Genomic DNA, 14,412 nt, shown 5'->3' on the forward strand with positions numbered 1-14,412 from the left:
GAGCCCCCTTGAGGAGCCTGTGGAGAATGCAGGGGTATTGGCCTACCCCACCTCAATGGTTGCTAACATGACCACAGACATAGGGGACTGGTGGTTTGATGGGTTGAGCCCTCTACCATAGGATTTACCCTTGGGAAGACGGTTGCTGCAAAGGAGAGGCTAGGACTCCCTATAATTTTGCCTAAGTGCCTCCTCCCGAGTGCCTCTTTGTTGCTCAGATGTGACCCTCTCTCTCTAGCTAAGCCAAGTTGGCAGGTGAAATCACTGCCCTCCCCCCTATGTGGGGTCTGACACCCAGGGGAGTAAATCTCCTTGGCAATGTGGAATATGACTCCTGGGAAGGAATGTAGACCCATCATCGTGGGATGGAGAACATCTTGACCAAAAGCGGGATGTGAAAGGAAATTATATAAGCTTCAGTGGCAGAGAGATTCCAAAAGGAGTGAAGAGGTCATTCTGGTGGGCACTCTTATGCACAATACAGACAACCCTTTTTAGGTTCTAATGAATTGGAATAGCTAGCAGTAAATTCCTGAAAGTATCAAACTACAACTCAGAACCCATGAATCTTGAAGACAATTGTATAAAAGTGTAGCTTATGAGGGGTGACAATGTGATTGAGAAAGCCGTGTGGACCATACTCCCCCTTTGTCTCGTTTATGGATGGATGAGTAGAAAAATGCGGGAAGAATTTAAAAAAGGGCACCCATGTTCTTTTTTGCTTTAATTGCTCTTTTTCACTTTAATTTTTATTATCATTGTTCTTGTGTGTGTGGTGATGAAAATGTCAAAGATTAATTTTGCTGATGAATGCACAACTATACAATGGCACTGTAAACGAATGTATGTTTTGTTTTGTATGACTGCATGGTAAGTGAATATGTTTCAATAAAAAGAATAAAAAAATAGATAAGCTATTGTGGGCAAATTTAACATTCTGGGAATGCCCAGGAATGACTAAGATTTGTTAATTTCTGGTGGGTATGGTAGGAACAAGTTCACAGAAATGTTACTATATTAGGTTACTTTCTTAGCATAGAGTAGGAACATGTTGGAAGTCAAGTAGTTATATTAGGTTAATTGTCTTTTTCTATTTCCTTGTTTTGGTTTGTTTGAAATGTTTTTCTTATTGTATTTTTTTATATTTTTTTTATATAGTTAATAGTTAATTAAAAAAAAACATGAAAAAAAATATGTAGAGCCCCCCCTGAGGAGCTGGGCGAGAATGCAGGGTACTTAAGCTTCCCCACCTTGATGGTTTGTAATGTGCTGACAGACATCGAGGACTGGTGGTTTGATGGGCTGAGCCCTCTATCATCGGACTTGCCCTTGGGAAGACTTTTGCTGCAAACGAGAGGCTACACCTGCCTATAATTGTGCCTAAGTGTTTCCTCCTGAATGCCTCTTTGTTGCTCAGATGTGGCCCTCTCTCTCTAGCTAAGCCAACTTGGCTGGTGAAAGCACTGCCCTCCCTCTTACTTGGGATCTGACACCCAGGGATGTAAATATCCCTGGCAACGTGGAATATGACTCCCATGGAGGAATCTAGACCCAGCATTGTGGGACGGAGAACATCTTCTTGACCAAAAAGGGGATGTGAAATGAAATGAAATAAGTTTCAGTGGCTGAGAGATTCCAAAAGGAGCCGAGAGGTCACTCTGGTGGGCACTCTTATGCACAATATAGATAACCCTTTTTAGGTTCTAATGAATTGGAATAGCTAGCAGTAAATACCTGAAACTATCAAACTATAACCCAGAACCCCTGAATCTTGCAGATGATTGTGTAACAATGTAGCTTATGAGGGGTGACAACATGACTGGGAAAACCATGTGGCTCACACTCCCCTTTGTCCAGTGTATGGATGGATGAGTAGAAAAACAGGGGCAAAAAAAAAAGGCACTCAGTGTTCTTTTTTACTTTAATTGTTCTTTTTCACTTTAATTTTTTTTCTTGTTATTTTTGTGTGTGTGGGAATGAAAATATTTAAACATTAATTTTGGTGATGGATGTACAACTATATGGTGGTACTGTGAACTGATTGTATGCTTTGTATGACTGCATGGTATGTGAATACATCTCAATAAAATTGAATAAAAAAATGAAGGAGGACCACTATCTCACAAAAATTACCTCAAAATGGATCAAAGACCCAAATATAAGAGAAGGATTACAAAACTCCTGAAAGAAAATGCAGGGAAACCATCTTCAGGATCTTGTGTTAAGCAATGATTTCTTAGATTTTACCCCCAAAGCACAAACAGTAACTGGGACCTAATCAAAATTAAAAACATTTGTACATCAAAAGATTTTATCGAGAAATTGAAAAGACAACCTGCTCAATGGAAGAAAATATTTGGAAACCACATATCCAATAAGGATTACTATCCAGAAAACATAAAGAAATCCTACAACTCAAAAATAAAAAGACAAAAAAACCCAATTTAAAAAAGGGCAAAAGATTTGAAGAGACATTTCTCCAAAGAGGATATACAAATGGCTAAAAAGCACATGAAAAGATGCTCAACATCACTAGCCATGAAGGAAAGAAAATCAAAACCTCAGTGAGATACCATTTCACATCCACTAGAATGTCTACTATTTACAAAACAGAAAATTACAAGTGTTGGAGAGGATGTAGGGAAATAGCAACACTCATTCATTGCTGGTGGGAATGTATAATGGTACCAACAATTTGAGCAGAACTCGGCAGTCCCTCGGAAAGCTAAGTATAGAATTACCATAAGACATGGAAATCCCTCTACTAGGTATAAACCTGAAAGAACTGAAAGCAGGGACTCGGATGCCTGATACCTGCACACCGATATTCACAGCGGCATTATTCAGAATTGCCAAAAGATGGAAGTGAGACGAAACTAGGCCTGGAGTGGAGATTCCCCCACTCCGGTTCCTTCTGCAGATCCTTCCATCCCGAGGTCTTCCTTGTTGACTGTGCTGAAGAGTCCACTTCACCCAGCTAGGCCACTGGCTTTGAGGAATCTCAGCCCAGTCTCAGGGATTCGGTCAGAGGACAGGAAAGGGTGCTCCCTCCAGCAGGTGCTGGAATCTCCTTTTTCCAATCCTTGATGAGTCAGACTGCCCTGGAAACATCTCAGTGTTCAGTTCCCTGGACCCTGGTGCTGCCTCCACAGTGAGGCTCCAGCTTTGTCCCTGCGGGATCCACAGAGGAGGCACCCACAGCTCGGGAAAATCTTGTCAGTCTTCATGACCATGTACCCAGCTTCCTCAAGTGTTTATCAACTTCTTCCTGCCTGTTTCCTCCATTCTTATTTTAGCTGCCCCAAGTTGAGAGGCAGGAGACCTGAGTCGGCGTGTGCCCACGATCCAGGAGACAGGTGTGTCAGCTTCCTCAGCAAGCATAAAGGTTGTCCTGAGAAGGAAACTTTCCTCGCTGACCTTTCCACAAGGATCCTTGAAGCTGCATGACTTCCAGCGGGGTTTGCCCAGCATGTGCCTAACTGAGATCTACTGGTAGGCACCAGGCTCACAGCTGGATTTCAGGAAATCTAAAAATTAATACATGAGGAAGACTGATCTGAAGCCTCAAGATTAGGCAGAAGGCAGATCATTAGAGACAGCCTCAGCTCCACAGACCACATACAGCCCAGAACATGAAGTTACAGAAGGACCAGTGGGGCAGAGGGCTCCCACACCAGCAGAGAAGGATGCCAGGGGAAAGTGCAAGGACTGTGGGGCCTCTGGGCACACAAGAAGAAGCATGAGGTGTCTCATGAAGTGCTGGGCTCAGACCCTCATCCTCCACCCTTTGGGTTCAAATAACAAAGACAAGGAGAACCTGGAACCACAGAAACCCCCAGATATCCAGACCCCAATATCCTTTAACAAAAACTGACACAGGGAACAAAGACAAGAAGAGCAGATATTCTACTCAAGATATTTCCATTCTACTCATGATATTTCCCTGGAGACCCCAAAGGAAGCAGTAGCAAAACTGGATGGAATTGACAGAGTCTTGTGACTACCTTAGACATCCTTGCAGGCTGATGCCTGTCCACAGAACCAAGAAGAGATCTGAACTGGACCCTATTCCCACAAGTCAACCTCCTGTCAAGTTACATGCTGTGAGATCCATCCGCTCTGCAGTGTCTCCCATGAAAACACCTGGACTGAGCTTCTTCTCTCCTCATGGACAAAATAAATCACAGGAAGTAGATATCCCTGACTCCCCACAGCTGGCATCCAACCACTTTAGCCAGGACCTTGACCTCATTGTCCAGTTGATAAAAGACAAGCCTGATGTTTGCTCCCATGTCATTCCCCAACTTGACTCCAAAAAGCTTAGCCTGGACCAGGACCTAAATCTCCAAGAAGGGGCCAAGTATCCAGATGTAAACTCAAATTCCAGACTAGAGCCTATCACAAATAGACTGGCGAAGGACTCCAAAGTCAGCATCCTGGCACCAGGCAAGAGATTTGCTCAGATCCCCATCCAGACTTGCCAGAATCCTGAAAGAAACTGAAACTCAGCCCCTTTCAGGCACCCCAGCAGAGCAGTCAGAGACCTGGTCTGGGAATCGCCCATACTCTCCAGGTTCCAAACCACCACCATCCCCCAAGTTCAATCGGACTAAAACACAAAGTTGCACCCTAAGGAATCATTAGGACACCTGTACAGGTGGCAAGCAAAGACCTCCAGGATCCACACAACCTCTCATGAATACTGTCCAGGCCTGCACCACATCCCAACATCTACCACCAAGCCATGGTCCAGGCCAGCCCCACCCCTCAGAATTGTCTTCATCAGACTGGACAATGGATAGTGGAACTACAGTTTAGAACTCTCCCAATCTCCTGATCTCCCAAGAAGCCTACTCTTCCCTGTCAGAGTCCTCATGTCTTAAGAGGAGTCTGATGGACACTGTACCTATACACCACTGAGTGTCCTCTTCAAGGAACTTCTGAGAATAGTGACTGGCAGTGAAACCCCACATGGCAGGGAAGATTCAGCCTCCCATATCACTATAATATCAATGGGGGGCGCCCACCAACCGGCGGCGGCAGTGGCTTGGGGCTGTGTGGCCGCGGCACACGCAGCGGGGCTTGGCCAGCCAGGGACACATAGCCACCACTGCCTGGCGCTCCAGAGCCTGCGCCGCCCTCGCAGCCCTCGCGGCCACCGCGCCGCCGCTGCAGATTAGATAACGGCCAGTAGAAATACAGTGGAAAACGCAAAACTACGAAATTATAAAACCTGCCAAATACTTCTCAGAGTTGGAAAAGAGCGTCTTGCTCGCTTTAGTAGAAAAGTACAAATATGTGCTTGAATGCAAAAAAAGTGATGCGTGAACTATTGCACTCCAGCAACACACCTGGCAAACCCTTGCCCATGAATACAACTCCCAGTCAAGTGTGTCCCTGCAGGATTTCAAACAGCTGAAGAAGTGCTGGGAGAACATCAAGGCTCGGACCAAAAAAATAATGGCTCACGAGAGGAGAGAGAAAGTGAAACGGAGCGTCAGTCCACTTCTGAGTACCCACGTCCTGGGAAAGGAGAAGATTGCCAGCCTGCTGCCCGAGCAGCTCTACTTCCTGCAGAACCCTCCAGAAGAAGAACTCGAATACCACCTGGACGCTGCGGCCCAAGAATCATTTGCTGTTGCAAATAGAGAAATGTGCCATGATGAGAAAGAGTTCATACATTTTCTGGTATGTGAGGGGACCTCTCAACCGGAGCTCTTGTGTTCAGCTGTCAGAGTAACAGCCAATAAAAATTACAGGAGCAAAACTTCTCAGGAAGGGGCTTTAAAAAAGATGCACGAGGAAGAACACCACCAGCAAATGTCCATCTTACAGCTGCAGTTGATACAAATGAACGAGGTGCACGTGGCCAAAATCAAGCAGATAGAGCCGAGTGAGATGGCAGAGGAGCACAGGAAAAAATGGAAGTGCTCAATAAAAAGATGTATTGGGAAAGCTACAGACTTTTACCAAGGATTGGCCTGTGGCCTCATTTAACCGGCCCTTTCCCAATTCACCCCGAGACTTTGGGGGTGACCCCCTTGTAATTAATGTGCGTTGGCAAAGGAAGTCTGGGACATGTGACATGGTCAGTAACCCGTAACAGAGGAAAATTAGAGTGGTAGTCATCACTGATTTAAGAAAACATTCAGGTAAACAGCTGCACCCTCTGTACCCCCTAAGTAGCAAAGAAGATGTTAGAGTCCTAAAAATTATCACTATGAGTGCTATAATTTTGAATATAATGTCTCTTTAATTAGAATTCATACAAGAACCATGTGTGAGTGTTGTTGTATTTTTTTAATCAGGTGCAAGTGTGACTATTAAGAAGTGTGGCTGATTTTTTTTTTTAACAGACAGTACTTTTCTATCCAAATGAATGCCATCCCATTGAAAATAGCTGTCTTGGGAGGCTACCTGTTTCTGTAGCCATGATGCTGTGGCCGAGAACTTGCTGGAGGTCTTTAGGGAGCCTCCAGGAGAGCTGCAGCACTTTCTTCTTTCTTTTTTTTTTTTTTAAATTCTCAGTGTCATCCTTCGAGTGTGTGTTTTGTTTGTGTTTTTAAACAGCCCAACATTTGGAAGGATATTTTCTTTAATGTGGCTTGTAAGCTACCACTGAAAGCCTTTCCCCAAGGAGGGGTTCCAAATAATGGCTCCAAGAGTGGTAGCTTTGTTGGAACTAGCTATGTAATGCCTTTGAGGGGAAAATGTTTGTTGAGATTTATACGTTCTGTTATGTTTGTTTTATTTAAAATAAAAAGGACAATATCAATGGGAAGCTGTAAAAATTAATTTGTATATGTGTGCAGTTGACTGAATTTGGGGAGACTTTGGCTAAAGGAACATCTAGGGGATTTGCAACCATTAAGCAGTTCCTGCACTGGGAAGAAAACGATTTTGCTCTCTGGAAGAATTTCAGTGGCAACTATTTGGGGAACATTCACTTGGCCCTTGGTTATTAAATGTCATTGTAACGATGTGTTTTTAAAATTTCATTCATTATTAACCAATTTACCCAATTATGAAAACAAAACCAAAGAAACAATGGAAGCAATTCAAGTGTCCATCAACCAATGAATGGCTAAACAAAATGTGGTATATACATACAACGGAATATTATTCCGCATTTAAAAGGAATGAAGTGCTAGTTCATGTGACAGCATGAATGAACCTTAAAGACATTATGTTGAGTGAAATAAGCCAGACACAGAACAAATACTGTATGATCTCAATGATATGAATAATGAGAATTAGCAAACTCAGAGCTAGAATCTAGAAAATAGGTTATCAGGAGATGGGTTGGAGATAGGGAATGGGGAATTAATGCTTAACTTGTACGGAATTTCTATTTGGGTTGATTGTAAAATTTTGGATGGATGGTGGTAATGGTAGCCCAACATTGTGAATGTACTTAGTGCTTAATAACATGTGAATGTAGTTAAAAGGGGAAGATTTAGGTCGTTCATATGTTACTAGAATAAAAATTAAAATAGAAAACAAAACTGTGCAACATAGTGGACTCAATGGCAAATGATGGACTACAGTACAATTATGAAAATGCTCTTTCATAAATTATAATGTACCACATGACTCCAATGTGCTAATGGGGTGGTATATAAGAAAAAAAAATACACCCTAGTGTAAACTACAGACTATAGTTAATAGTACAATTCTAATATTCTTTCATCAGTTGTAAGAAAGGTACCATACTAATGCAAGGAGTTAATAATGGTGAAGGGGAGATATATGGGAACCCTGTATCTTTTACATGATTGTTTTGTAAACCTACAGCTTCTCTAATTAAAAAAAAATTTTTTTTAAGATACTCAGGAAAAAAAATGACAGAATTAAGAGATAAATTGATTATTCTACAATAATAATAGGAAACTTCAAAACCCACTTTCAATAATGGATAGAATGTGACTAAACAGAAGATAAATGAGGAAACAGGATTTGAACAACACCATAAATCAACTAGACCAAACAGGCATTAATAAAACATTCCACCCAATAAAAGCAGAATACACATTCCTCTCTAGTGCACATGGAAACTTGTCCAGGACAGATAATATATTATGACACAAAATAAGTCTCAATAACTTTGAAAAGTCTGAAGTCATGCAAAGTATCTTTTCCAAACACAATGGAATGGAACTAGAAAACCATAACCAAAGAAATAATTGAAAATTCAAAAATGTAGGAATAAAACATCACACTCTGAAATAACCAAAGGGTCAAAGAAGAAACTACAAGGGTAATCAGAATATATAGTGAGATGTATGAAAACACAATATACTAAAACCTATAGGAAGCATAGCTCAGAGGGAAATTTATAACTATAAATGCCTACATTAAAAGAGAAGATTTCACTTCCTATTTCCGGTATGACAAATTTAGAAGATATCAAGGGTCATCTAAAATTGTGATTGGCTCTCTAATAATCTCAGGACAAAGTTAGAGATCAAGACTCAAACATAAGTTTTCCTAAGACTGCTAAAAAGATGACTGATATAAAGGCTTGGCTGAATATGTTGTGGAATGAGCTGCAAAGGACCCATATGGCTTCCTTACAACAGTGATTTTGGCCCTTACTCCATTGTTCCTAGGAAGTGCTGTACTGTCCTAGAAATTGGCCAAGATGATTGAGGTCAGGGCAAAGGATCAGAAGAAGAAACAAAGCATCAAGAAAACATTGCAAGAACCAGAAAAACAAGAACTGAAAAATTCTGATCAATGAAATAGAAGCTATATGGTGGCAAATGCATAATTATGTGATGGAACCACTGATTTTTTCATTAGAATAGATTGTATGGTGTGTGAATAAAACTGTTTAAAAAATAAACATAGGATGCAATTGCTGCAGAAAATGGAGAGAGGGATGTACCTATTTACCACTGATGAGGAAGTAGAATGGGCAGACCATTTGGAGGGCACTGTGGTGGTTTGACAGGAAGCTAAGCATAGGGTTGCCATAAGGTCCTACAACCCCATTATTGCATATATACTTGGAAAAACTGAGAGCAAGGGTACAAATGGACATTTGCACAGTGGTGTTTATGGCGGCAGTATTCACGATTTCTGATGGATGGAGGCGGCCTAAGGGTACACTGACTAATGAACAGAATGGTGAACTGTAAGTGTATGCACACAATGGAATACTGAGCGGCTGCAAGAAGGAATGAAGTTGTGAGGTATGCAACTAGGTAAACGGACCTTGATGATGGTGTTGAATGAAATAAGCCAGAAACAAAAAGACAAACATCATAATGCCTCACTAATATGGACTAACTATAAAGTGCAAACTCTAAGAGAATAGGTTATCAGGAGAAGGTTTACTGTAAGGTTCCTAGATTGTAAGCTCTTACAGCAGTCACATCTATTCCTGAGTTGTAATAGTGACTTATAAATTCTGAGATGCTGAGCTCTGTGTAAAACCTAGCTGGTCACTGGAACTTCGGGTTATCTGTCTGACACCTGACACTCAGAGCCAGAGTTTGGCAGCTATGAATGTCAGCACTACCCCATACAGCAACTGTTTAAGAAGCTAAAAAAGAGATCAGAGGTAATCCTGTGGAGGCGGGGCAAGATGGCAGACTGGTGAGCTGTATGTTTTAGTTACTCCTCCAGGAAAGTAGGTAGAAAGCCAGGAACTGCGTGGACTGGACACCACAGAGCAATCTGACTTTGGGCATACTTCATACAACACTCATGAAAATGTCGAACTGCTGAGATCAGCGAAATCTGTAAGTTTTTGCGGCCACGGGACCCGCGCCCCTCCCTGCCAGGCTCAGTCCCGTGGGAGGAAGGGCTGTCAGCTCCGGGAAGGAGAAGGGAGAACTGCAGTGGCAGCCCTTATCGGAAACTCATTCTACTGATCCAAACTCCAACCACAGATAGACTGAGACCAGACACCAGAGAATCTGGGAGCAGCCAGCCCAGCAGAGAGGAGACAGGCATAGAAAAAAAACAACACGAAAAACTCCAAAATAAAAGCAGAGGATTTTTGGAGTTCTGGTGAACATAGAAAGGGGAAGGGCAGAGCTCAGGCCCTGAGGCGCATATGCAAATCCCGAAGAAAAGCTGATCTCTCTGCCCTGTGGACCTTTCCTTAATGGCCCTGGTTGCGTTGTCTCTTAGCATTTCAATAACCCATTAGATCTCTGAGGAGGGCCCGTTTTTTTTTTTTTGTTTTTCTTTTAATCTTTTTTCTTTTTCTAAAACAATTACTCTAAGAAGCCCAATAGAGAAAGCTTCAAAGACTTGCAATTTGGGCAGGTCAAGTCAAGAGCAGAACTAAGAGAGCTCTGAGACAAAAGGCAATAATCCAGTGGCTGAGAAAATTCACTAAACACCACAACTTCCCAAGAAAAGGGGGGTGTCCGCTCACAGCCATCATCCTGGTGGACAGGAAACACTCCTGCCCATCGCCAGCCACATAGCCCAGAGCTGCCCCAGACAACCCAGTGTGACGGAAGTGCTTCAAATAACAGGCACATACCACAAAACAGGGCGTGGACATTAGCCTTCCCTGCAACCTCAGCTGATTGTCCCAGAGTTCGGAAGGTGGAGCAGTGTGAATTAACAAAGCCCCATTCAGCCATCGTTTCAGCAGACTGGGAGCCTCCCTACACAGCCCAGCAGCCCAGAACTGCCCTGGGGGGACGGCACTCACCTGTGACATAGCACAGTCATCCCTCAACAGAGGACCCGGGGTGCACGGCCTGGAAGAGGGGCCCACTTGCAAGTCTCAGGAGCCATACGCCAATACCAAGGACTTCTGGGTCAGTGGCAGAGACAAACTGTGGCAGGACTGAACCGAAGGATTAGACTATTGAAGCAGCTTTAAAACTCTAGGATCACCAGGTAGATTTGATTGTTAGGGCCACCTCCCCTCCCTGACTGCCCAGAAACACGCCCCATATACAGGGCAGGCAACACCAACTACACACGCAAGCTTGGAACACCAATTGGACCCCACAAGACTCACTCCCCCACTCACCAAAAAGGCTAAGCAGGGGAAAACTGGCTTGTGGAGAACAGGTGGCTCGTGGATGCCACCTGTTGGTTAGTTAGAGAAACTGTACTCCACGAAGCTGTAGATCTGATAAATTAGAGATAAGGACTTCAATTGGTCTACAAATCCTAAAAGAACCCTATCAAGTTCAGCAAATGCCAAGAGGCCAAAAACAACAGAAAATTATAAAGCATATGAAAAAACCAGACGATATGGATAACCCAAGCCCAAGCACCCAAATCAAAAGCTCAGAAGAGACACAGCACCTAGAGCAGCTACTCAAAGAACGAAAGATGAACAATGAGACCATAGTACGGGAGATAAAGGAAATCAAGAAGACCCTAGAAGAGCATAAAGAAGACATTGCAAGACTAAATAAAAAAATGGATGATCTTATGCAAATTAAAGAAACTGCTGACCAAATTAAAAAGATTCTGGACACTCATAGTACAAGACTAGAGGAAGTTGAACAACGAATCAGTGACATGGAAGATGACAGAATGGAAAATGAAAGCATAAAAGAAAGAATGGGGAAAAAAATTGAAAAAATCAAAATGGACCTCAGGGATATGATAGATAATATGAAACGTCCAAATATAAGACTCATTGGTGTCCCAGAAGGGGAAGAAAAGGGTAAAGGTCTAGGAAGAGTATTCAAAGAAATTGTTGGGGAAAACTTCCCAAATCTTCTAAACAACATAAATACACAAATCATAAATGCTCAGCCAACTCCAAATAGAATAAATCCAAATAAACCCACTCCGAGACATATTCTGATCACACTGTCAAACATAGAAGAGAAGGAGCAAGTTCTGAAAGCAGCAAGAGAAAAGCAATTCACCACATACAAAGGAAACAGCATAAGACTAAGTAGTGACTACTCAGCAGCCACCATGGAGGTGAGAAGGCAGTGGCACGATATATTTAATATTCTGAGTGAGAAAAATTTCCAGCCAAGAATACTTTATCCAGCAAAGCTCTCCTTCAAATTTGACGGAGAGCTTAAATTTTTCACAGACAAACAAATGCTGAGAGAATTTGCTAACAAGAGACCTGCCATACTGGAGATACTAAAGAGAGCCCTACAGACAGAGAAACAAAGAAAGGACAGAGAGACTTGGAGAAAGGTTCAGTACTAAAGAGATTCAGTATGGGTACAATAAAGGATATTAATAGACAGAGGGGAAAAATATGACAAACATAAACCAAAGGATAAGATGGCTGATTCAAGAAATGCCTTCACGGTTATAACGTTGAATGTAAATGGATTAAACTCCCCAATTAAAAGATATAGATTCGCAGAATGGATCAAAAAAAATCAACCATCAGTATGTTGCATACAAGAGACTCATCTTAGACACAGGGACACAAAGAAACTGAAAGTGAAAGGATGGAAAAAAATATTTCATGCAAGCTACAGCCAAAAGAAAGCAGGTGTAGTAATATTAATCGCAGATAAAATAGACTTCAAATGCAGGGATGTTTTGAGAGACAAAGAAGGCTACTACATACTAATAAAAGGGGCAATTCAACAAGAAGAAATAACAATTGCAAATCTCTATGCACCCAATCAAGGTGCCACAAAATACATGAGAGAAACACTGGCAAAACTAAAGGAAGCAATTGATGTTTCCACAATAATTGTGGGAGACTTCAACACATCACTCTCTCCTATAGATAGATCAACCAGACAGAAGACCAATAAGGAAATTGAAAACCTAAACAATCTGATAAATGAATTAGATTTAACAGACATATACAGGACATTACATCCCAAATCACCAGGATACACATACTTTTCTAGTGCTCACGGAACTTTCTCCAGAATAGATCATATGCTGGGACATAAAACAAGCCTCAATAAATTTAAAAAGATTGAAATTATTCAAAGCACATTCTCTGACCACAATGGAATACAATTAGAAGTCAATAACCATCAGAGACTTAGAAAATTCACAAATACCTGGAGGTTAAACAACACACTCCTAAACAATCAGTGGGTTAAAGAAGAAATAGCAAGAGAAATTGCTAAATATATAGAGACGAATGAAAATGAGAACACAACATACCAAAACCTATGGGATGCAGCAAAAGCAGTGCTGAGGGGGAAATTTATAGCACTAAACACATATATTAAAAAGGAAGAGAGAGCCAAAATCAAAGAACTAATGGATCAACTGAAGAAGCTAGAAAATGAACAGCAAACCAATCCTAAACCAAGTACAAGAAAAGAAATAACAAGGATTAAAGCAGAAATAAATGACATAGAGAACAAAAAAACAACAGAGAGGATAAATATCACCAAAAGTTGGTTCTTTGAGAAGATCAACAAGATTGACAAGCCCCTAGCTAGGCTGACAAAATCAAAAAGAGAGAAGACCCATATAAACAAAATAATGAATGAGAAAGGTGACATAACTGCAGATCCTGAAGAAATTAAAAAAATTATAAGAGGATATTATGAACAACTGTATGGCAACAAACTGGATAATGTAGAGGAAATGGACAATTTCCTGGAAACATATGAACAACCTAGACTGACCAGAGAAGAAATAGAAGACCTCAACCAACCCATCACAAGCAAAGAGATCCAATCAGTCATCAAAAATCTTCCCACAAATAAATGCCCAGGGCCAGATGGCTTCACAGGGGAATTCTACCAAACTTTCCAGAAAGAACTGACACCAATCTTACTCAAACTCTTTCAAAACATTGAAGAAAATGGAACACTACCTAACTCATTTTATGAAGCTAACATCAATCTAATACCAAAACCAGGCAAAGATGCTACAAAAAAGGAAAACTACCGGCCAATCTCCCTAATGAATATAGATGCAAAAATCCTCAACAAAATACTTGCAAATCGAATCCAAAGACACATTAAAAAAATCATACACCATGACCAAGTGGGGTTCATTCCAGGCATGCAAGGATGGTTCAACATAAGAAAAACAATCAATGTATTACAACACATTAACAAGTCAAAAGGGAAAAATCAATTGATCATCTCAATAGATGCTGAAAAAGCATTTGACAAAATCCAACATCCCTTTTTGATAAAAACACTTCAAAAGGTAGGAATTGAAGGAAACTTCCTCAACATGATAAAGAGCATATATGAAAAACCCAGAGCCAACATACTACTCAATGGTGAGAGACTGAAAGCCTTCCCTCTAAGATCAGGAACAAGACAAGGATGCCCGCTGTCACCACTGTTATTCAACATTGTGCTGGAAGTGCTAGCCAGGGCAATCCGGCAAGACAAAGAAATAAAAGGCATCCAAATTGGAAAAGAAGAAGTAAAACTGTCATTGTTTGCAGATGATATGATCTTATATCTAGAAAACCCTGAGAAATCGACGATACACCTACTAAAGCTAATAAACAAATTTAGC

At 41.4% G+C, this 14,412-nt stretch overlaps 1 protein-coding gene and 1 pseudogene across 1 annotated transcript in view; one reads left to right on the top strand and one right to left on the bottom strand.

Moving 5' to 3' along the window:
• LOC119522684 (transcriptional regulator ATRX-like) overlaps nucleotides 1–14,412 on the bottom strand; it is a gene marked incomplete at its 3' end in the record, with an annotated part of 138,311 nt that overhangs the window by 81,280 nt on the left and 42,619 nt on the right. The window lies entirely within an intron of this gene.
• LOC119523240 lies at nucleotides 3,978–6,103 on the top strand (annotated as a pseudogene).

The sequence above is a fragment of the Choloepus didactylus genome, chromosome X, assembly GCF_015220235.1.
Source record: "Choloepus didactylus isolate mChoDid1 chromosome X, mChoDid1.pri, whole genome shotgun sequence".
In the NCBI taxonomy this organism is placed as follows: Eukaryota; Metazoa; Chordata; class Mammalia; order Pilosa; family Megalonychidae; genus Choloepus; species Choloepus didactylus.